The 25,608-nt window shown below is 35.4% G+C and overlaps 1 protein-coding gene across 3 annotated transcripts in view; it reads right to left on the minus strand.

Annotated features, from left to right (window-relative positions):
- Positions 1–25,608, minus strand: part of galnt18b (UDP-N-acetyl-alpha-D-galactosamine:polypeptide N-acetylgalactosaminyltransferase 18b) — a 195,329-nt gene that overhangs the window by 113,099 nt on the left and 56,622 nt on the right. Inside the window, exon 2 of one of the 3 annotated variants that reach the window (XM_009303592.5) lies at positions 9,391–9,560. The exons of the other annotated variants lie outside the window; for them this stretch is intronic. The gene's annotated coding sequence lies outside the window, so the exon portion shown is untranslated. The remainder of the gene's footprint in view (positions 1–9,390; positions 9,561–25,608) is intronic. 3 annotated transcript variants of the gene reach the window in all.

A 25,608-nucleotide genomic window follows, 5' to 3' on the forward strand; every position in this document is an offset into this window, starting at 1 on the left:
CTCTTTGATTTGAAAATCTAAAATGGGTAAAATGATCTACAAGGCAATAAAAGCAAAAAGCTCAGGAGGACATTACACTGAGGTACAAAAAAAAAAAAAAAAACAATATTCCAGGGAGACAATGTCCTTATATAACCCACCCAGTGTGTGTCACGCTCAGTTTATTTACGCTTCAATGTCACTTTGATTGTCATTTGTGTTTGACTGTTGCTTGTGACCTTTCCACATCCAGCTGAATTAAGCACGCATTGACACGCAGCAGTTTGTGGCTTCAAAATCTAAAGAGCCAGTGTATTAAAACAATTAACTGCACATTAAATACATTAAAAGGCATTTATCAGGAGCATTATGGCTTTAGTTAATCAGGTGTTCAGGGAACAGTGTGCTAATAAGCAGTTTCCAATGCAAGACAGTGGCAGAGCAATACTAAAGAAGCAATTAAAAATGAAATAAAAAGATGACACAGACAGCTAACCAAAAGATCACTTGAAAGCCATGCATTTTTATAGCACATACATTTAACCATTATTTGTATATAACTGTTACCTGGAATAAGCTGTAATTGTAATGGACATTTTAATTCCATAAAGGGTATACTTAATAAATCCATGCACATTGATGGATTTGCTCTTCAGTGTTTAGGCATTTAGCAATTAAAATTAAACCACACTGAACTAAACAAGTCTGGACTGACGCAGTTTCAATTTCAATTCACTAAAACTTCTGTTAAGCTGCTTTGACACAATCAACATTGTAAAAGTGCGATAGAAATGAAGATGAATTTAATTAAATAATAATGAAAAAATAAGTTATTATTAACAAAAATCATAATAAAATATGGGTGAAATCATAATAAAAATGGATGCTTTAAAAATAATTTGTTGTTTTACTATGGTAAAATATTATTTAGGAACCTTTAATTTTTGAAGTGCAAAAACCCTATCAAATTATATTATTCTATATTAATATAAATATTTATTTGACATTCATTAAGTTATTCATTAGTGAGTACTGATTAACTGACAAAAAACTAGCATGAATTACTGTATGTTGGGTTAAATCTGTGGCTCCCAAACATTTTTTTTTCCTCAGGAGACTCCAAGGTTACATTTAAATTCTTAAACAATCACTCAAATGAAATAAAATAAAATAAATAATTTTTTACATTGTTTATTATTATTTATTTTTTTAGAATAATAATAATAATTTAATATTTCCAGTCTGCATAAAAGCTCAGGATAACTTTGGATATATATATATATATATACATATATATATATATATATATATATATATATATATATATATATATATATATATATATATATATATATATATATATATATATATATATATATATATATATATATATATATTTTTTTTTTTTTTTTTTATTAATTTTTTTTTTTTTTCCAGTCTGTGGTCTGAACTACAACTGCAGTCAGTCTGAATGTAAATGTAAATCCACTTTTTGTCAGTAGGTGGAGTTTACAAATATCAGAACTGCTGTTGGAAAAAAATGCTTAATGCTAGTAGTTTTTTTTTTTAATTGCTGTAAATTAATACACCTACTAAAATTGTAATATTAACGATCAAGAATTTGTTTTATTTTGAAATCTGTATATATTTAATTCCTACTTGTAAACCGCATAAAATTTTGGGTACCCAAATAGGTTGGGAACCACTGATGTTTCTCCAGAAAGCCAATTTTATTTATTTTCTTTTTTTTTTTTATAGTTGATAACTTAACTTCTTAATGTTGTTCTTTTAAAACATGAAATGGAAAACCTTGGAAATGGAATGGAAATTATTGATCAAAAATGACAAATTTTCCATTAGTTCAGTGTACAACTTTCAGTGCATTTGCTAGTTCTCATTAAATTCTACCCACATCCAGTTCATAGCTTTATACACTGTACAATATGTGAACAACCGTCTCATGTGTTTCCCTGGGTATTTCTCCCAGGAATTCTAAGAGAAGCCTCTAAAAAACAAAGCAGATACTATCTTAATTCTCTTGAGAACAGAAACAGCAACCTTTAGTGCAAAAATATATCATTTCTCTTGATATTCTGCACCCAAATAAACCAATTGTCATATTCAGTCAACATGCAAACCTCAAATCTCAAATAATGGTCACAAAACAGCCAGACTCCTCCTTAAAAGCAGCCCTAATAATAGCTGCGGTGCTTGATGTCTGAAACATTTCAGGTTATGGAAATAGATTTTGTAAAGTTATACAGAATGTGAAAGTGGCATCATTGTGAGCCATAGCACTGCATACTGGACCTGTGTGAAAACATGACCACAAATTCCAGAGACTGAAAAGTGATACTGAGAGGGTCAGTCCGGGTCACTGACAGACTCAAATACGACTCTACTGGATACAGGCCACCAAGAGGGTGAACACACACCTGTAAAAAAAAATAAATAAAAAAAAAATAAAAAAACTGTTCTGAATGCACACTGGATGCATTCTATATGGAAGAGTGATATCTTATTATTTATTATATACTGGTACAAACTCTCACCACAATAAGAATTAAAGGGAAAGTTAAGGGAAAGTTCACTCAAAAATTAAAATGCTATCATAAATTCCTAACTAGGCGCATTCTGACTGCGTACCCCTATATACATTTCTGGAGAGTGCCAAATACATCCCAGGAGCTACGTTTTGATGCTGTTTTTGTTTTCGCGAATTCCGCTGTGAGGCCGCTGTGTACGCTTTTATGATCTCAAATTTATCTCGTGAGTGCCGTTCGCTTCTGCTCTTCTGCGTAAATCCACCAGATGCCACTGTCGACTGACTGACTGACCAATTAATCCCCACCCACAACCCCATAAACCCAACTCATTCATTCATTTTCTTGTCGGCTTAGTCCCTTTATTAATCCGGGGTTGCCACAGTGGAATGAACCACCTAAACCCAACAGATAGTGTTTTAAAAAGCATCAGTTGACCAGCACCCACCCACTTCCCTAAACCCAACCTACATTGTTTTCAGAAGCAATCCAGAAAAAGAAAAGCCCTCGCGGCAGCCTGATTTTTTTAACACGTTTTCAGATTGTATTACATTCTCACCCTGTTCTTTACTTGTTTGTTTAACTTTTTGCCTTTTGTTTGTGTTTTACCTGTTTTCTGGAACCATTCTTCACTAGACTCAAACCTCATCATCACAGTCAACTTTGCTCTGCATCTTAAATCCTCCGACATACACGGCAAGCCACTGAACAAACTGAAAACTGCAGAAAAGCTGTCCATATGGAGACAAGCGGTCAGCTGGTAAGCACGAAAAAGAATGGCTTCATGGCATAGTGCTTGTTTTAAAGACAAAATGCAGACATATTTTCCTCTGGCTACATAATTTGCGATCTCCAAAAATGTATGTAGGGGTACATTTTCAGAATAAGCCTATGTAGATTACTCATCCTCTACTTGTTCCAAACCTGGGGTGCGTTTCCGAAAACCATCTTTAGCTAACTAAGGTCACAAGTTGCATCCCTATAAACATAGTTCATTGATTTGGCAATTCCCAAATCTTTCATTCCAACAAACATTCGCGAACTGCATCTACACCTCTAGAGCTGTAGTAAGAACCATAGTTCCTGGTTGTGTGCAATTCCCAGTTATCCCCTCTATGCCCTATTCCTTTCCAACGTTACAATATCCACTTTGAATGTTCATTCATTCATTCATTTTCTTGTGGGCTTAGTCCCTTTATTAATCCGGGGTCGCCACAGCGGAATGAACCGCCAACTTATCCAGCAAGTTTTTACGCAGTGGATGCCCTTCCAGCCGCAACCCATCTCTAGGAAACATCCACACAAACATTCACACACACACTCATACACTACGGACAATTTAGCCAACCCAATTCACCTGTACCACATGTCTTTGGACTGTGGGGGAAACCGGAGCATCCGGAGGAAACCCACTTTGAATGATTAATTAAAATTAAAAAAGCTTAAAGATATCTCTGTCACATGTTCAAATAAATAAATAAAATGAATAAAGAGTAAAGCAGTGGCGCTGTAGGTAGTGCTGTCGCCTCACAGGGTTGCTGGTTCGAGCCTCGGCTCAGTTGGCGTTTCTGTGTGGAGTTTACATGTTCTCCCTGCATTTGCGTGGGTTTCCTCCGGGTGCTCCGGTTTCCCCCACAGTCCAAAGACATGCGGTACAGGTAAATTGGGTAGGCTAAATTGTCCGTAGTGTATGAGTGTATGTGTGTGTGGATGTTTCCCAGAAATGGGTTGCGGCTGGAAGGGCATCTGCTGCGTAAAAACTTGCTGGATAAGTTGGCGGTTCACTCCTCTGTGGCGACCCTAGTTTAATAAAGGGACTAAGCCGACAAGAAAATGAATGAATGAATGAATGAACAAATGAATAAACTAGGAAAGATCATGCTTTTCTCTTAAGATACAGCACATTTTGTCTCTCAGTGTATACAAATTAATTTTCATAGCTTCATCATACAAGATGATATTGTGATCTAGTTTCAAGTCAATCTCGCTCATGCTGAAGACTTTAAGCACTGGTGCACTGCTGTGATTTAGTGGAGTCTGTGCCTAGACACACAACTGCTGACTGCAGAGATCAAATGTCAATTTGGCGCATTTATACTTTATGGTAGAAAATTGATCCAGTTTCACACGTGAACGCTTTCTGTGCTTCATTTTTCACAATTTTACCATATTAAGGCCATCTGATTAAACTCTTTGAAGACAACACAAAAGGATCGAAATCAAAAGACCTGGGGCCTCATGTACGAAGACTTGCGTGGAAATCATACTAAAACATTGAAAAAAAAAATCAGATGTTTGAAACACTGCATACGCAGAATCTCACGCATATTCTTTTGTACATCCGAATGAACGTGAAACTGAGCGCAACATGCACGAGCACAAAACCCCTCCCTGCCTCCGCCCCCGTATGAATATGCTAATGACTCTACTTTGACAAAACCCAACGAAAAAGCAATGGCAAAAGCAAGCACTAGGAGAAACTTTGAACAGAATGTGAATTGGAGGTGCTGCTTTCGGAGGTAGACCGGAGAAAAGCGGTGTTATTTGCAAGTTTGTTCTCCGGAATTAACAACAAAAGAAAAAAATAGAGTGGGAGAGTTTAGCTGATGCGGTTAACACAGTTGGGTCCGAACATCGCACTGAGTGAATTAAAAGAGAAATAGTGTGATTTGTAGGGGAAAAATGTTGCAGTGCCCTTAAGAGTCTTAGTGGCGCAGCTTGTAAGACGCTTGTCAAGATGTTTTGACACCATCGAGCATGAACTCTGTTCGAACACAGCGTCTGATGAACTCTTTCTTCTTTTTTCCCCCACTACATATCAGATTTTGCCAACTATTTATCACGAGAAAGACAAGTAGGAATCATTAATAATTCTGTGCATCATATTTTATTTGCACATTTATTGAATGGAAATGTTTCTGATTCACGAATGCAAATTCATTTTCAGATAGTGTCTTTATAGCAATGTGCGTGCAGTAGAAACAGGCGACCGCTGCAAATTGTGCTTTAATGTTTGGCTGGTCAACTGTATGGTATGGAAACCTTATATACCTGCTAGATAAACCCGTCTCATACAGCTGCCATTGCAAGGCTCAGGCACTTTGTAGAGTGCAATTTAACACAACTGCCTCTAGGAGTCGCCAATGAAAATAAAACAGACACGCACAAAAAATGTGCGTACACCAGCCAGAAAGCTGGCGTGGAGCTGCGCACATTCCCACGTTCAGTTCATTGTTAGTAAATCCAAACGTGAGCGATTCTGAGCGTGAAACCTGGCGTACGCAAAGTTTTTGTGCGTACGCAGCGTTGATACATGAGGCCCCTGATGTTGTTATGTTATTTGTGGAGATTTCATTATTGATGAGTTTTGTATCATTGATATAACATTGTTTTGCTTTTGATTAATTTATGTATGAAAAATGTATAAGTAAATAAGTCATGTGGAATAGAACAAGACACAAAAAGTACATGAAAAGCCTCGACACATGCACAAAGTGTTTATATTGTTTACTTTAATTTATAAAAAGTCTACCATTGTCAGGAAGAAAAAAGACAATTCATTTTGCAGCATTCTTGTGGGCTATTAGTTTGACACAACTGACTTGTTGTATACTAGCACACAGATGTCAGTTCAACCCAATTACTATAACTACTCTGCGAGACATGATGAATGTCAGCACATCAAACTGTTCCCAGTTTCCCAAATCCATTAAGGACTAATAAAAAAGCATGGTGCACATCAACACATTGCTCATATTCAGGTGACATACAGCCAGTTTATCCAATGTCTTCGATTGCGAGGTAACTGCTGCAGCTATAATGCTCGGGCTAATAAAACGTGACTGTCATTCAGCAAATGCACAATTTTATGACTATTTATGCATTATTCTCACCGCAGAGTAATTGCTTTGACAACCAAAATAATAGACGACCGGCCTTGTTCTGAGAAATATGCTACGTGCCGAGAAACTAAAAGCAGCATGAACTTAATGGCTTGTTAAAAAGCTTTTCGGCTGTATTGTAAATTTATTTTGGAAGCTTTGGGCGTACGAGATGGACCAAAGTCACTTCTAAAAGCAGCCGCTGAAGACGTCATTTATAAATTGACAAGGTCTTTGCACACCGAGTGTGAAGGGGGTGGGAAAGCATTTTCATCAGTCAGCTTTAATAGACAACACAGATGTCACTCAGTAAAGACACAACCCATCTGCAACATAGTTAATGCAAATTATATATACTTTACAGGTAATCTGCATAACTGAAAAAATAATTTTTATGCAAATGAAATAAAAACACAAAAGAAGACTGCTCCAAAACACACTACAAATACAAACAAAATTGTACACATCACAATATAAGTAAACCTTATAATCTGTATTTAATACTTCAGTATGTAAATGAGTTGGTGTGGCTGACTCATGTAGTATAAATGAGACTGAATAAAATGATGCACTTAAGACTTATCTGTTTGAGACATTATGAGTCTATTGATAAATTATTTAGAGCTACTCACAAAAATGCAAGTAAATCTCACACTGAGATGACCAGATTATATCTAGTGTTAGCCACTGCCCAATAAACAGTTATCGTGCATCCAACACTGCATATTTATGCTCTATTAAATGCCATTTTGTAGTATAAATAGGGTAAGTGAATGGGAAATTATCAAGTGCTAAGTTTGGATTACATTGATTTATTTTTGATAGTACAAACAAACTTCTCCTATTTGTGCAATCATGGTGTTTAACACTTGTGAATGCAGTTGTACTCATGACAGGTACAATTTGGTAGTTTGGTCATTTATTTCACACGGCAACCGAAAAAAAAAAAATAGACTGGGAAGCAGTATTCATTGCCTTATTGTAACATTTGGGACTGCACTAAACTTATACACTTAACAGTTGAATGAAAAACTGCATATAGTGTGTAATTTGGGATGCAACTTTATATTCTACTCAGTGACTGAGTTGGAAGCTTATAATAAGTTTAGTGTGGATGCTTTTACTCATATACTATAGTACAAAATGTAATAAAAATATAAATAATAATTATTATAATAATAAAAAAATTAAATAAAAACTGTAAAATAAAAAATAAGTTTATAAGTTGCTTGTCTTTTTTTAAGTAACAGTCCAATACCCTACACCATAGAATAAAAATTAAAATATCTTATGTCAGAATAAAATAAAATAAAATAAAATAAAATAAAACTAAATAAAATGAAATGAAATGAAATTAAATTAAATTAAATTAAATTAAATTAAATTAAATTAAATTAAATTAAATTAAATTAAATTAAATTAAATTAAATTAAATTTTATCTGCTTGGAGAAAATGTTAAATACATATCATTTGACCAGTGTTTACTAAGCTGTAATATAAAATTATTATCTAAATGTAACAATGTGAAGTTGCCAAAAAAATAAATAAAAAAAAAAACTTCTATTTACCATCGACTCTTCCATTTACTGTATTTAAACACAATGTAAGAAAATGAATTAATCTCCAAAGCATTTTAATAATACTCTACAGAATTAAATGAGCAGTCAGTTCAATATTGAAGCTGAAAATGCTCTTCAATTAAGTACTGAACAGTATTAAATTTTTCCTCGGCAGACAATATCTGAAAGTTTAATAGAATTTGGAGCATGGAACATGTTGTGTGGACAGAGACCTGGTCCAAAGCTCACTATAGTAATGAATGTTTAATCTATCTGTGTCTGATGGGAAACATTGTGTTTATCATTAAATGAAAGACAGTTTCTGCAGCATGATGTTTATAAAGCTCCAAAACTAGTCAGCGATTTCCAAGCAGAGCAATGAGCGCTGTCACACAATAAAACAGATAATGCCGACCCTTAAAGTTAAACACTCCAAAACTAAATGGCCACCCCAGGAGTCCTGACCTAAACCTGATTGAAAATCACTGGATTTTGGTGACAAAAGTTATCGATCAACATCATAGCAGAGCACACACACACACACACACACACACACACACACACACACACAAACAGCTGTTGGCATTTCAGTGAGTTTTTATGAGTGCTTATGTGAATGAGAGGTATCTGCTATGAAAAACATATGCTAGAATAGTTAGAGGTTACTTCCGCTGTGGTGACCCCTGATAAATAAGGGACTAAGCTGAAGGAAAATTAATTAATTATTAATATAATATAATATAACAACATAGGCGTCACAGTGGCACAGTGGGTAGCACAATCGCCTTACAGCAAGAAGGTCGCTGGTTCGAGTCTCAGCTGGGTCAGTTGGCATTTCTGTGTGGAGTTTGCATGTTCTCCCCGTGTTTGTGTTGGTTTCCTCCGGGTGCTCAGGTTTCCCCCACAGTCCAAAGATATGCGGTATAGGTGAATTAAGTGAACTAAATTAGCCATAGTGGATGAGTGTGTGCGTGAATGAGAGACTGTGTGTGTGTTTCCCAGTACTGGGTTGCGGCTTGAAGGGTATCTGTGCGTAAAACATATACTGGAATAGTTGGAAGTTCATTCCTCTGTGGTTACCCCTGATAAATAAGTGACCAAACCGAAAGAAAATGAGTAATATTAATATAATATAATATAATATAATATAATATAATATAATATAATATAATATAATATAATATAATATATGCAGAGAGAGGCAGAGAGCCATAATAATCATAGAAACTGTGAATCTACAGATATATTGCCACATCAAATCCTGTCGCCTTGAGGCACTTTCGAAAGTTCAAACAAGACTCCACTGCACTTAAATGAGACTGTTGTAATTATGACTTGATCATAAGCACACACGTCCTAAAGCCCCAGTCGGTGTGCCTGAGGGTCAGTGGTGTGCCAGTGTGTCTGGCTATTAATGAATCTCCTACCTCAGGAGAGATAAGAAGCCACGTCGCTGCGGTCAGGGGTGGCTTTTGTAGACTCTGTAACCTAGGCAACGTCTAGTGGCTCAGTCCGCGCAGCATGTCGTCCCAGTGGCTCTTTGTTGATAGAGGAATTCAGTCCGCAAGCATGTAGGCCAGCTATCAGAGCCTTTCAACTCAACAAAAGAGACATAGGGCTTCAAGTAATGGAAGTGCTTTCCTAGACATTAAACACAGTGCTGAGAAATGGCAGAATTTCATAAGCAGTAAGAGAGTGACCCTACATCAGCGTGTGTCGAGCGCATCGCGGCAAGTATACATGGAAAGGTCAGGAGTTCTACCGCAGCCAATATGCTGCATGACAGCGGCAAATTCTTGAGGATAAAATCAAAGTTAAGTGGCTTTCACTTCCCATTTTATTTCATAATGTGGTGTACTTCTGAGTCAAAACGGATCTTTTGCTGGGGGATAAAAGTAGGACATGCTGTGGGTCAAGCTGTGCGCTTATAATTAGTTTTTATTGCAGTAACAATGATTGAATTAAGGTTAACTGCCATTCAATAATTGTGTTCGCTATTGGCACATTATTAACAGGCTAAAATCAACCTAAAGTGAAAATCAGACTCTCATGGTTCTAGAGTTCACCTCACATTGCTTTTTATGGAGGTGGTTCCATAAGTGTGTTTTTATTTTTATTTTTTGGAACTTATTTGTGCCACATAAGTAAAAATAAATAAATAAATTGATTTTTTTCATAATTTTTTTTTTCATTCTGCAGCTCTGATACACACACACACACACACACACACACATACACACACACACACACACACACACACACACACACACACACACACACACACACACACACACACACACACACACACACACTGTTCTTTTCAAACCACATGACAAAGGAAGGACATTTTTACAGTATTTCCCATAATATATTTTTCTTCTGTAGAAAGTCTTAATTATTTTAGCTTTGCTGAATTAAAAGCAGTTTTTAAATTTATATACATATTTTTTAAATTTAACATTATTAGCCCCCTTTAGAAAAAAAAAAAAAAAAATATATATATATATATATATATATATATATATATATATATATATATATATATATATATATATATATATATATATATATATATATATACTTTCATACAGTATATATACAATATACACTCGTAGCAGTGCGATATAGTAGCTGTATATTGGCATATTGTATATTGGCATTGGTAGGAGGTGTGCGTTGGCCTTAGTGTCCAACCAGTGACGATATACAGCCATATTGCACTGCTATGAGTGTGATTTTGCATTTATACAACAGTTCAATGGCATAATCGTGTGCATAAAAAAGAAAATCAAACAAAGAGTCTCAAAACCCTTTTGTATGAGGAACTACTTTCTTCCGCCATTCCTGTTTTTCTATTAGGGCTAATTATGTGGTCTCTGTCACCAACTTGTTGATGAACATCATCAACTATCTTTGCTCTAAGACAGGCTAATAGCCGCCGACGTGCTGTCTCTCAGAAATTATAAATATTTTAAAATAGGCACTATCTTTATAAACTGCATAGTTGCAATCTAAACAACTATATTCTCGACTGAAAAAGCCTCTAAAGTACATTATGTTGTCCAACAGCTGTGATATTTGTCAAACTTTAGTGTCCTCTGTTTGTGGCTGAATGTGGGCGGAGTAATACACAGGGTGAAGAGGCTGAACTAGTGCTGTTATTTGCAGAATATTACAAGATTCAAGAACCCGACAGAACTGTTTTATATATATATATATATATATATATATATATATATATATATATATATATATATATATATATATATATATATATATATATATAATGCTTATGACAAAGACAAAACATGTATTAAAAACAACTAGCTATTAAAGTTATTATGTTTACATATGTGTTGAAACAAACCTCTCTATTAAACAGCACTTGAGAAGTGCAAAATAATAAAAATAATAATGATATCACAGGACAGCTAGTCAAGTATATACAAGTATATATATATATTTTTTTATAAGGTTTCGGTCATGCTGTCCACCACCCACAAACTCACATACTTGCGCTTACATGAACAAAAAGCCCAGCCCTTCCTGAAGGAGGAGGACCAGCAGACACAAGCACTGAAAGAGGCCCAGAGGAAGCCGATGAAACCAATGCAGCTTCCTGCAGCTCTATATGGAAACAATACAAACAGTTTCACAGAATCTTTTTTGCAAAGAAAAAAAAATACAGTGGATATGAAAAAGATTCAGACACCCTTAAATCTTTCACTCTGTTACATTGCAGACATTTGCTAAAATCATTTAAGTTCATTTTTTTTTCTCATCAATGTACACAGAACACCCCTTACTGATAGAAATATACAGAAGTGTTGGCAATTTTGCAGATTTATTAAAAAAGAAAACTGTAATATCACATGGTCCTCGTCGCCATTTCGTTCGCGCGTCATCACACCCACGGCGGGATACCAAACAAGGACAAAGAGGCGGAGAGTGAGCGGAGCTACAGACACCTGCTGGCATTTTGCTTGGACCTGGTTCAGACACACTTTACTTTGCGAGAAAGCTTAATACTTTATCACCTGTGACTCGTTTGTGTTCTGACCACTTGTGGTTGGTTGTATACTATATCAATAAAGTGTTTAGACTTTTAAAAACACTGCTGTAATACATTTAGCCACTAAACATTGTTCTTATGACGTTTTTCAACAGGAGGAAAATGCGAATTACTTCAGATACAGTCTGTGTTAGTAAATGCAAGACTATTGATGAAATCCAGCATAACACTGTATGACAACACTTCAGATGATTGTTCTAGAGCCTACAGCTAATCAATTCGTCAGATTCTGGAGTGCATTACAGCTCTAAATATAAATATAAATGATAACTGATCTTGAATAAAACAAATACATGTATAGAGATGGTATATAAGTATATAACTTTACTCACATGGGAAACGGAGGCCACGTGAATAGTTTGTGAGCACAATTAAGTGCACTCAGCATGCCATGCCATGCCATCTAGTATATGTAGGAAACAAGTCCAAAAGGCCGTTGACTGTGTAAAGCCACATAAAACAACGCAGAAATACGATAAATATGCCGAGTTCAGTGGCTAATCTGCAGGATCCAGCTGAGGTGACGTGACGGCGACCAACGAGACCTAGCTGTCACTCAAGTGGCCACTCCCTTAATTATGCAAACTTAATATAACTTAATATAAAGGAAACGGATGAGTTATAAAAAAATTCACCCCCCTCACGGTTGTCATGAAGGGTAATATTAGCTGTATTAACCAAAATCTTTTTTTGTATCAGGCTGTAAACACCTTTTTTTCTGCTGTAAAGTTGGCCATTCTAACAGTGGGCTCAATTGAAATTTGCTCTATTTTGGAGCCAGGAGCGGCCAGGACTAGCGGAATTTCCGATGAATTGCAGTTTTAGTTACTTCCGTATTGGCTTCCTGAGGGAGAGCGGGAGGTTGCTGCTTGGTCTAAATACTTAGAACCATGTGATAGTTTTTCTTTTTTAATAAATCTGCAAAAATGTCAACAATTCTGTGTTTTTTTCTATCAATATGGGGTGCTATATGTACATTGATGAGGAAAAATTTACGATTTTAGCAAATAGCTGCAATATAACAGAGTAAAAAATTTAAGGGGCTCTGAATACTTTCTGTACTCACTGTATATTGAACATTACTGTACTACAGTGGTGCTCAACCCTGTTCCTGGAGATCGACCTTCCTGCAAAGTTCAGCTCCAACTCTGATCAAACACACCTGAACCAATTAATTAGGACCTAAACAGCACTTGATAATTACAGGCAGGTGTGTTTGATATGGGTTGCAACTGAAATCTGCAGGAAGGTTGATCTCCAGGAACATGGTTGATCACGCCTGCTGTACTGTATGGAATACAAAGAGAAAATCCTTGTAATACCAAAGTCATATTATTCACCAAACGCAACTTTATTTTCATGGTAAAAAAAGTCAAACATACCTCTTGCTCTTCACCATGTGAATTATTTGTAAAGGAACCTAATTATTTGAAGTCAATTATTTGAATTGGAAGTTCCCTAAACAGAAAGTGCAACCCATAACAATGTAGTCAAGTGCGGAAAAAGTGGCATAGATACTGTAGATTTTGAAGTAATGGCTCCAGGATGAAATGAAAACCTGTGAATCCGCCGTGGTGTCAATCATATTTCCACCCTGATGATTTTTTTTTCTCTTGTTCAAGCAGGTTGTTAAACTAATCACATGCTCTCTGTGAGGTACATTATCAAACACAGTCAGGTGGATTGACACAGGACGGACTGCTACAAAAGGCCACCTGCATAAAAAGACACGGCTGATGAATGGGCTGCCAGAACTGATTTGGATGCACACAACTAATGTGCTCTGCTCACATAAAAATCCTTACATCCTTTATTTAAAAATCTAAAAGGACGAACGCACAAACACATTATTATGCGAGAAGACATGCTTCAGTGTATTCCCTCAGAACTGATAGACCAGGCTGTGATTAACAGCTAATGAATGATGTAAATACAATAGAGGTGTAACGGTTCACAAAAATTATTGGTTCGGTTCGATACGATACAGTGGTGTCACGGTTTGGCACGTTTTCGATACAGCAAAAAAAGAAAAAAGCCAGAGGATTTCTCTGATTTAATTTTTTAATGTATTAAAACTAACATCATAAAAGTATGATCCTGTTTTTTTTTTTTTCTTTTACTTTAAACAGTGATAGAGCTATACTTCCGGGGTTTCTGCTTAGCAGCAAATAAAACAAATCCTTCTTTATACTCAAAACCAAAATCGTGCTGTAAATGTAAATCCGGTATTTTTGCTGTAATTAATTGACAGTAATCTATATGCAAACTGCTGACAGTAAGTTACTTTAGATTCTACAGGAAATTGTTAACAATGTATTTATTTTGGATGTTCATATTATACATCCCTAATCAGTAACACATACCTTAATAACTATTAATAAGAATCAAATAAGAAGTTTATTCAGGTTAAAGTCATAGTCTTAAACCCTTACAAATTGTCACCTTAAAAATAAAGTGTGAATTCGTTAAAAATCTTACAGAATTTTAATATCAGATATTCCTTAATAGCTTACAGGAACAGAACTGTCATATCGGTGAATTGCTATTATGGTTGCAATTTATATATATATATATATATATATATATATATATATATATATATATATATATATATATATATATATACATTTATATAAATATATTTATATATTTAAATAAAATGCAGCGGACATTAATATCAGATATTCCTTAATAGCTTACTGGAACAGAACTGTCATATCGGTGAATTGCTATTATGGTTGCAATTTTTCACATAACTCTCCTCTCCCAAATAAACAGCGAACAGTGTAAATGTATCACCCCAAGGCATTTATACGGCAGTGGAAAACAATAATACCGCAAGTGCATGACCTCCGAGTTCTGCCTGCGGTAATCTGAATTTTTTACACTGGAAACAGAGGCCGACAGTTCTGGGCATGCAGTTTAAAAAAGGTGGGATGATTCAGGCAGGCGCAGGCCAGTTTGACATGCTGAAAGCGGTGTGAGGGAACGGCGGATCTTACTGTACCACAAGGAACATGTGGACCAACTGCATGTAAGCAACACACAAAGCCTGCTGCCAGATCACTTCCCACACAGGCATATTAATAACAGCTGCTGTGCTCCGAGCATTTTTATACCACACCGCAGAAAAACAAAGGCATTCAGCAATGTTGCAACACGTTTATTATACCTGAGAATGAGAAGAATGTATGGAAACCTTTAACACTCTCTCTTGCTCTCTTTTTGAGTTTATCCAGGTTCAGAAATGTCCTCCTCTCACTCTTAACATTGATGAGAAAATATCACTTCTCAAAACTGACATTTTGACACAAATGCTGGTACACAGTTAAAATCAGAATTATTAACCCTCCTAAATTATTAGCCCCCCATGGGCGGACTGGCTATCTGGCAGAGCGGGCAGTTTCCCGATGGGCCGATATACTTTTTGGGCCGGGCTGATCATCTTCTTTTGATCTGATAGGCCCATAAAACACTAAGCAGACTGTTGTGTTTTTCTGCCTCATTAATTGACGATGCTGTGATCTGTGACGCTCTGAAAGTAAGTTTTTTTTTTTTTTTTTAAACAGTAAATTATTACAGTATAATGAAACATTAGGAACTACATAAGGAACATAAAAGATGCCAGGGGGATAAACAGTAAAGAAGGGGAAAAAATACAATAAATTAAATAAGAGATACATATAACGTAAAGCTTAAAATAAAAATACAATATTAATAGTGTAAGTAAATCAAAACAAAGTACCGCTTTTTACAGGGGAATTTTAAATAGGGCATGACAAGATAATGTTTTCCTAGCCTTAGTGTTTCCTGAACCGGAAAGTGTTTCAAAGTATTGTTTCAGTTCTTTTATGAATACCTTAAAAAGCGGTTTATTATTGGAGAATTTGCATTTATGGATATGATATTTAGCAAGTAAAAGTAAAAGATTTATGAAGTAGAACACTTTTTCTGTACTACTGTCTGTATCAATAAAACCAAATAATACATTTTCCCAAAGCAAAGAAAAATTGGAATATATAAACTCAATTACAAATTTGCAAAAGTTACCCCAAAATGTTTTTGTGTAGGAACAATACCAAAATAAATGTACAGTTGTTTCTTCTTTTGAATTACAGAAAGTGCACATTGTGTTGCTCTGAAAGTAAGATGTTTCTTTTCCGGACAGACCGACCCATGTGACATAATCTGCAGCCCATTGGTTCTTTTCTTTATTGACATTGGGCTGAGCCAATCACAAACTTCCATTTTGGACTCTGTGTAAGCAAGCGACGTCGTTGTGTATTTGATAAAATAGTATAGAGTCACGCGGCACGCCTGTTTCTCGCACATGGGAGAGCAGAAGCGCCGAGCAGGCATTTGCCTTTTGTGTCTGCAGCATGCAGCGGAGCATAGATCAGTATTCCTGTCTATTCCATCTAGTTATCTATCTGATTATATAAATATACCCTTTTTAAAAACTTTTCATCTGCCCTCGGCAACTTCCTTCTAAGCTGTTTCCCTAACCTGCAAGTTATATATATATGTATGTATGTATATATATGTATGTAGGTATGTATTTATGTATGTGTATATATATATATATATATATATATATATATATATATATATATATATATATATATATATATATATATATATATATATATATATATATATATATATATATATATATATATATAAAATATTTATATATATATATATATATATATACATACATAAATACATACCTACATACATATATATATATATATACATACATAATATATTATTTATTTATATATTAAAATAAAATGTAGCGCACATTACATAAAAATGCAAGTGTAAAAATAACTAGCTAAATAAATAACTAACACTAATTATTATGTTTCTTAATCAGCATTTGTGTGCATGTTAAAATGAGGAGAAAAACATATTTTATGCTAAAACAGCTAAATTTTCCAATGAAAATCTTACCATGTATATAATTACAAATCAATATAATCATTAATGTAAAAAAAAAAAATAATAATTTGTCTGAATCGGTCAGCACAGTAAACATGAAAGAACAACTATCAAGATTCTTTCTTGGCATTAACAGTTCATTTTTCTCATCAAATGTCCCATAAATGACAGACTGCACTCGATAAACTCTTTAACAAGGCTGTTTTTTTTTTTTTTTTTTGAAAAAACTACAAATTCAGTCAAACTGTCTGCAGCATGGAAATTGATTTTTCTAAATAACAAAAGCAGTAACAATACTCAACCACACAGCCACTAAACTAATCCAGCAAGACTCAGGATCATTACTTATCATTTCTAAATAAGGGGTTGCTGCATGCCTGCACACACAAGCATGACAGCACATGCTATGTAACAGTTAAGAGGCAATTAGCGTGAAGTGAGGTATGAGGGTGTGCATTCATTTACTCAGAGGCCAAGCACTCAGAGAAACTGTGTACTAGTGCAGTCCTTAAAGGAACAGTTCCCTTAAAGCACACTGTACACTAATTCTGTTATTCAATCACACTTGTGTCATTCATTTGACACAAGCACCCTACACAGTTAGACTACACTGTTGCAATTTTACAGTTATTTACATAAATAAAACGACCAGTGAAATACCACAAACATCCTTTACAGTTCATTAGTGTAATATGCTCAGCATTGTGGGTCATTTTAAAACTTTTACAGTAACTTACTGCGTATAAGGAGTTTACAGTATTCTACTGTAATCAAGGTGATTAAGTACTGCTACAGTAGTTGAAGACAAAATTATTCACTTGGAATTTATTTAATTAAATTGTCATACTGTATAATTAAAATGTGATAAAGGAAATTTTACTATACAAATAAGTTGCTGTAGGGCCCTGCTACAGTTAAATAACTGTAAAATTGCAGTAAAGACTAACAGAGTACTAAAGTACTTTGATTAAAATAGAATATCGCAAATTCTTAATATGCAGTAAGTTACTGTAAAAGTAAAAAAATAACACACATTGCAGTGCATATTACAGTAGTGAACTGTAAAGATAGTGGTATTTTACTGGCCAATTTGCAGTAAATAACTGTAAAATTGCAGCAAAGACTAACAGAGTACTAAAGTACTTTGATTACAATAGCACATCACAAATTCCTAATATGCAGTAAGTTACTGTAAAAGTTAAAAAAATAACACACATTGCAGTGCATATTATAATAGTGAACTGTAAAGATAGTGGTATTTTACTGGCCAGTTTGCAGTAAATTACTGTAAAATTGCAGCAAAGACTAACAAAGTACTAAAGTACTTTGATTACAGTAAAATACCACAAATTCCTAATATGCAGTAAGTTACTGTAAAAGTTTAAAAAATAACACACATTGCAGTGCATATAACAGTAGTGAACTGTAAAGATTGTATGTGATATTTTACTGGCCAGTTTGCAGTTAAATAACTGTAAAATTGCAGCAAAGACTAACAGAGTACTAAAGTACTTTGATTACAATAGCACATCACAAATTCCTAATATGCAGTAAGTTACTGTAAAAGTTAAAAAAAGAACACACATTGCAGTGCATATTATAATAGTGAACTGTAAAGATAGTGGTATTTTACTGGCCAGTTTGCAGTAAATTACTGTAAAATTGCAGCAAAGACTAACAAAGTACTAAAGTACTTTGATTACAGTAAAATACCATAAATTCCTAATATGCAGTAAGTTACTGTAAAAGTTAAAAAATAACTCACATTGCAGTGCATATAACAGTAGTGAACTGTAAAGATTGTATGTGATATTTTACTGGCCTGTTTGCAGTTAAATAACTGTAAAATTGCAGCAAAGACTAAAAGTACTAAAGTACTTTGATTACATTAAAAAAACCGCAAATTCCAAATAAGCAATACGTTATTGTAAAAGTTTTAAAAGGACCCACATTGCAGTGCATATTACAGTAGTGAACTGTAAAGGTTTTACTGTATGTGGTAATTTACTGGCCAGTTTGCAGTAAATAACTGTAAAATTGCAGCAAAGACTAAAAGAGTGCTAAAGTACTTTGAATACAGTAGAACACCGCAACTTCTAAATATGCAGTAAGTTACTGTAAAAGCTTTAAAATGACCCACAATGCAGTGCATATTACAGTAGTGAACAGTAAAGAATGTATGTGATATTGGACATTTTTGTAGTAAATAACTGTAAAATTGCAGCAAAGTATAACATTGTACTTGAGATGTAGCTCCTGGGGAATATGATTAATGAATTCTATTCTATCACATTTTATGTACAGCAATTGCACTGAAGGAACCCTCAAACTTGTAAAGTGGGTCGCACGCTAAGAAAACTGGCACGTCTTTGAAATTACAAATAAAATAAAGATTAAAATTGATTTTTTCTTTCTACAACCCTCAACTCAGACTCACTGACGCCACTTTGCTCATTCTTGAAGTGACCCTTTGCCCATACAGTGATTTGATTCACTGTTTTTGACTGCCAGCCTTGAACTTGAGAACATGAGGGCAGAATGACGTGACGGTGTGAGTGTGTGTGTGATATATCTTAGCTTTCTGTCTGGTGTGAGACTGTTAACACACTGCAGGAGCAGCAGGAGACAATAAGACACTTATTCCACCCTGTCCTCATAAATGCTGCACGGACAATAGTTTTAAGCAAAAAAGCAGCCCTAGTATCTTTATTGCCACACTTATTTATTGTCATTTATTGTCAATACTGATATTAAAGGGAATTTTATCATCTTAAACTTATACTCTGGGGTACTACAGTATGATAGCTATCTTGATATGTGAAGAAATAGCTGATCCACTTCACGGAATGACAGGTTGTTCAGTATGTTTACTATTAAACATGCATTTCCGAATGAGCTATATTTGGAATTAGCATAATGTAAATGTTGAAATGATACAATAATTTTGTATCCAAAATGCAAACCAATATTAAATTTCTTCACAATTTGGCTTAAAATAAATTCTTTTTCTTCTGTAACACAGGGAGTCGGGGTACAATCGAGTTGAGGGTCTAAATACAGTTTATTAACTGGAAATGGTAAAAGCAGGCGCAAACAGAAGCATGAGTGTAATCCAAAAAGCGTAGTCATGTGAACAGGTAAAATGGTCAATCCATGTGGCAAAACAACATAAACAATAAACAAGGCAAGGAGCAAAAGCAAGGCAAGACTAGTCAAGAGAACGCTTAGAAATGTTACAGCAAACAAGACTCAGCACTGTCGCTCAATTCACACGGGGCTTCAGCATCAATGCTTGACGGAGGGCGAGTCTGAAGGTGGGCCTGACGCGATAGCCAGAGCAGCATCAGCTAATGAAATTAGTCAGCAATCGTCTACCGTCTGAGCTGGGGTATTTGCATAAAGCGATCTGATTGACTGTCGCCTCTACTGGCGCTTGAAAAGTTGAGAAATTCCCAACTTTTGCATCGAGAAACACTGCTGACACATCCACAATACAGTTTGGCATTTAAAGTGATTAGGAAGCATTCACACTGACACCCTGTGTGACGGGGCATGTGTGTGGATACCAATCCATGATGAGCTTCCAGCTGTGTGTACGTAATCAGGGGTGATCTGGAACTGGTGTGTAAGTGAGGTGCCTGATGGGAATTGTAGTTCGGGTGTTTCCAGCGATCTGAAAAGGCTAGATCGCTGGTCATCACGATATCTTATTATTATTATTATTATTATTATTAGAAGTAGTAGTAGTACTAGTAGCCATAGTTTTGTTGTTTTTGCTGTTTTGACTATATTTCACTATTCTGAATATGTCAAAATTTATTTGCTCATTTTAAAAATTTCACTTTAAATAAAAACATGCTTTAATATTTAAACACAAACAGCTTTTATGAAAAATTAAATACAACAACCACTAAAATGACACCTTTAACGAAGCATAAAAGCAATGTGTGCATCGCTTTTCTTCATCTTTCAAAAACCCTCTGAAATCTTTGTGTTGGAAAGAGAAGAAAAATTAAAGCATTTCTACCCAATAACTGCCTCTTCCAGATGCAATGTGCTAGTTGAAATGTGCATAATGAAGAATGGCATTTGAGATCTGAAGCAGTCTCAGACACTTTCTAATAAATAATGTACATTTTACTTTGTTCCTCACACAAAGCTATCGTATGACTTCAGAAGACTCCAAATATACTTGAATAGTCTATTTATAATGTTTATTTGTCCTCCTCAGAAGTTAACAACTGTGGTCACTGTGAACTTGAATGGCATTATGCAGAAGATTCTGCTTTTGTATTTTTGAAGAAGAAAGAAGAAAAACAATGACATTTGGGTTTGGAACAATGTATAGGTGCATAAATAATGACAAATTTATTTTGGGGTGAACTAACCTTTTGTGGAAGACATACTCTCATTAGATGCAGGGAACAAAGTCAACATAATATGAAAGAAAAATATTAAAATCTAAAACAGAATGTGTTGTCAGTGAATTAATCTGTATATATGTAAATTATTAAACGATTATTTAAAAAAGTAAAATAAAAAATGCATCTGTCTACTCAACATTTCTTTTTCTGTTATAATATCTACAACTTGTTTTAACATATACAACTCTGTTATAACATGCAACTTGACTGTTGCATAAAAATAATAGTTTAAATAACAAAATGGGATTTAATCAACAAGCAACTTAAATCTATTTAAGTAGATTGAACAGCTCAATACAGACTGCGGGAAAAATTATCAATGAAAAGTTTATGATAAACCGCTGTGAGTTTCACTCAACTGCAGGCGCAGATTTTCCCTCGGAGTCCGATTTTGATACAAGACCTGAGCGTTGAGCTCAGATGACTTTATGACAAACACAGAGCATAATATAAAGACAGAATGTCCGGCACACATCTCCCCAGTGCTGCTGTGAAAGCTGTCAGATCAGTGTGTGTGTGTGTGTGTGTGTGTGCGGCGATAGCCCTCACGCGGGCTCGTTATAATAATAATAATAATAATAATAATAATAATAATAATAATAATAATAATAATTCCTTAAATTTATATAGCGCTTTTCGGGGCACTCAAAGCGCTTTACACAATGGGGGGAATCTCCTCATCCACCATCAGTGCGCAGCATCCACCTGGATGATGCAACGGCAGCCATTTTGCGCCAGACCGCACACCACACACCAGCTGATTGGTGGAGAGGAGGCCGTGATAATCAATATAAATATTCCGATCAAACTGAATAACATCTTACATCAACAACACATGGCAAGCAACACGTTGATAAGAAAAAATAATCATATTAGATTACAAGCAACCCAACAAGTTGTTTATCACGTGTGTATCGCTGCTGTTATGTTTGCACATTTAGTATTATTTCCTTAGGCGATTTAAAGCAAAATACACAATAGCACTCAATCAAACATATCTACAATGATAAGGAATATGCTTACTTACTGAATTATTAATGCACAGCAATACCACATAAAGAAATGACGGACTTTGAATGAGTAAACAATGTGAGGAGAACTCATAGTGCACTGGACAAGTCTAAGTTCCGCCTATGCATCCGCACGGCAGGCAGTTCTGTACAATTACGTAATTTATCGGCTTAAGAAATCGAACTAATTTAGACATCGGATCAATAACGATAATCTTAAAAATAGCATTTATCGGATAACAATATGGCCGCCAATATATTGTGCATCCCTAATGATAATGAGAGGGAAAGAAACCCCTGTGTTTGAAACGTATTTTGCTCAAAACTGCTTAATAAAGTTTTATTAAAGGCTTTAACTCAAAATACTGGATATTTATTGTATACCGTCACTCCTCCTTAAAATACAGAGATATCATTTTTTGCCCATACTGCCCAGCCCTACTATTTATGTACTTCGGTACATTGGAAACCTAAATAAATGAATTCCGCTTTGTTATTTACCGAGCCAATATTCATCAAAACTCTACTGATGTGTGCAGAAAATTCTTACTCGGGTATATAAAACGTTTTTCTGTAACACGGGGAGTGAACAGTACAGGTACAGGTGCAAACAGATGTATAAAGGCAGTCCAGAATCATAGTCAAAATATCAGGCGAGAGGGATCAGAAGGCAGGCGCCAGACAGCAAAAAACTAGATAACAAGGCCAGGGTAAACACGTGGGAAAACAAGACTAAGAAAACACGTTGAATTGTCACTTTACAGCTAACAACACTCGACATTAGTAGTGAGTGTGTGTGCTGCTTAAATAGTGCATGTGCTGCTTAAATAGTGCATGCAATCAATGTTTGACAATCCTCAGGTGGTGTGAGTGTAATCACTGTGAATGAGGAAGCATGTGTGTGTGTGAGCGGAGTGCATGTATGAAAATGTACTCCATGAATGGTGGATTTGTAGTCCATGAGTTATTGTGTGTGAGATCCAGCGATCTATGAAGTACGATCGCTGGTGATCGTGACACTTTCTAGTCCTACAAGCCAAGAACACAACAGAACTTTTCCACACTGAGGTCTCAATGCTCCACTAACTCATTAAAATAATAAAATTACAGTCTTCAAAGGTAAAACCTCATAATGCAATTAGTGTTTTAAATAAAGTTCGTTTCCACCAGCTCAGAAACACAAGGAGCAAAACGCAGGGTGGATGTGGGTGGTCCTCAAGGTCTATTTTCCATCAGTCCAGAGGCAAACCACCCACTTCAAATCGGGTTTTGTTCTGGTACTCTGTGTTACAGTTTTTCTTCACCGTGGACAATTGTTTTTCAAAGATCCTTTAAAGCCGAGTTCCCTTTGAATGCTGTAATCGCCTACAGCTCATGTAAGGGGCAAACTCTCTGGGAGAAGCTTAAAAGGTTGCCTTTCACTCTTTTTTCTTTCCTGCCAGTGCATGCATTTTCTTTCGGGGGCTTCTGATGTCTTTGTAAGCTGAGCCAAAGATATGGTCAGTTTATGAGGGGGAGACCGTACGAAACAAATCAAAAAATGGCATCAGCGGCACCCTGGAGGGAGTCTTCCGTCTCTTTCCTCACAGTTTCGCTGACAAGATTTCACACTGACACCGGCTCACCTCATTAGCTCAGAGAGAAACTTTTCAGAAAGAGAAAAAAAATCTCATCTGCATGGTCAAAACCTGACAAACATGATTATAATGCTATTAAACCTATTCATTAAACTAGATCAAAATGAGAGCTGTGAGCCAGATCAAAAGACTGGTATAAAACAGCATATTTTACTGCGCTTGTCTCGCATGGGCTTTTTTAAATAATTGAATATTTTAGATGTCTAATAAAAAGTCATTCCTGGGTGCATGTAGAATGCAGGGGTTTCAAGATGCATTTTAAAAACAGAAACTCAGCGATGGTTAATAGCTAAAAACGTCTATCTTAGTAGGAAAGGCACTTGAGGAGGCAGCAATTTTTCAAACATTCTGAATGCTCAAGGATTACTTTTAGTCAGTTGTCAAAATGTATATATATTATTTTAGATGGAAAAGCAAGCACAGTCCTATTTTAATATGAACGTAAATTATATGACTATAATCTATATAAAGGAGCTGCAAGGTGGTGCACTGGGTGGCAAGTTCGCCTCACAGCAAGAAGGTCACTGGTTCGAGCCTAGGCTCTGTTAGTTGGTGTTTCACTGTGGAGTTTACATGTTCTCCCCATGTTCGCCTGGGGTATGTGACCGCACAAAAGCTTCGCTGGACCATATGTATGCACTTGACACAGAAATATAAATCAGCCTTAAGCCCAAGGAAAATGAATGAATGAATGAATGGAAATAAGCAAGAAGGTCACTGGTTCGAGCCTAGGTTGGGTTAGTTTCTCCACAGAAATAAAGTGTCAATCACACTAGAAACATTACACACCTGTGCACATGCTGTCTGACGTATTTTCATTCTTGTAGTTTATACAGAAAAATTTGTATCATTTTCAAAAATCTACAACTTGAAATGCCTTTTCAAAATATAGCATTTTCAGCTCTCAAAAACATACAAATAAATCATTTTTAATTGTAAGAGTGTTGCATTAATGTCCTTCGGGGGCTTGCAGTGTTTACACAGAGACAACAAATCAAGAGAACAAAGAACAGGTGTGTAACTACTTAAAAATCATGGTAACAAACAATTAACTTGAACTTGAAAACAGTGACGATGATAAACATGGCCTAGAAACTAAACAGAACATGAATATGAAACATAATAAGACATGATTGTGAGAGCCTTGATCAATTTGCCGGCTTAACGAGGTGTTTTGCATTTAGTGAATGAACCATTTTAAAACAATAGCTGAGAGAACTTAAATCTAAATTCATCATGTTGTTTTGTTTCTGAACAATTAATTTGTTTACGGTGTCTATATATAGGGGGACATCATCAACAATACATTTGATTTTGCATATTCTGGTAGATTTATGTCTACAAAAGATCAGGAGTTCAGAACGCAGAATCATTCTGAAAACATACCGTTATACACATTTCTGGAGAGCACCAAATACGTCCGAGACGGTAACGTTTTTTTGTTTGTTTGGTTTTTTTGCAGTAGGCTGCTTTGCTTTTTTAGATCTCAAATTTCTTACGTAAATGCCACTTGCATCTTCTTTTCGCGCTGTCAACAGACTGACTAAGCGATCGACTG

Source organism: Danio rerio, chromosome 7, assembly GCF_049306965.1.
Source record: "Danio rerio strain Tuebingen ecotype United States chromosome 7, GRCz12tu, whole genome shotgun sequence".
Lineage (NCBI taxonomy): Eukaryota > Metazoa > Chordata > Actinopteri > Cypriniformes > Danionidae > Danio > Danio rerio.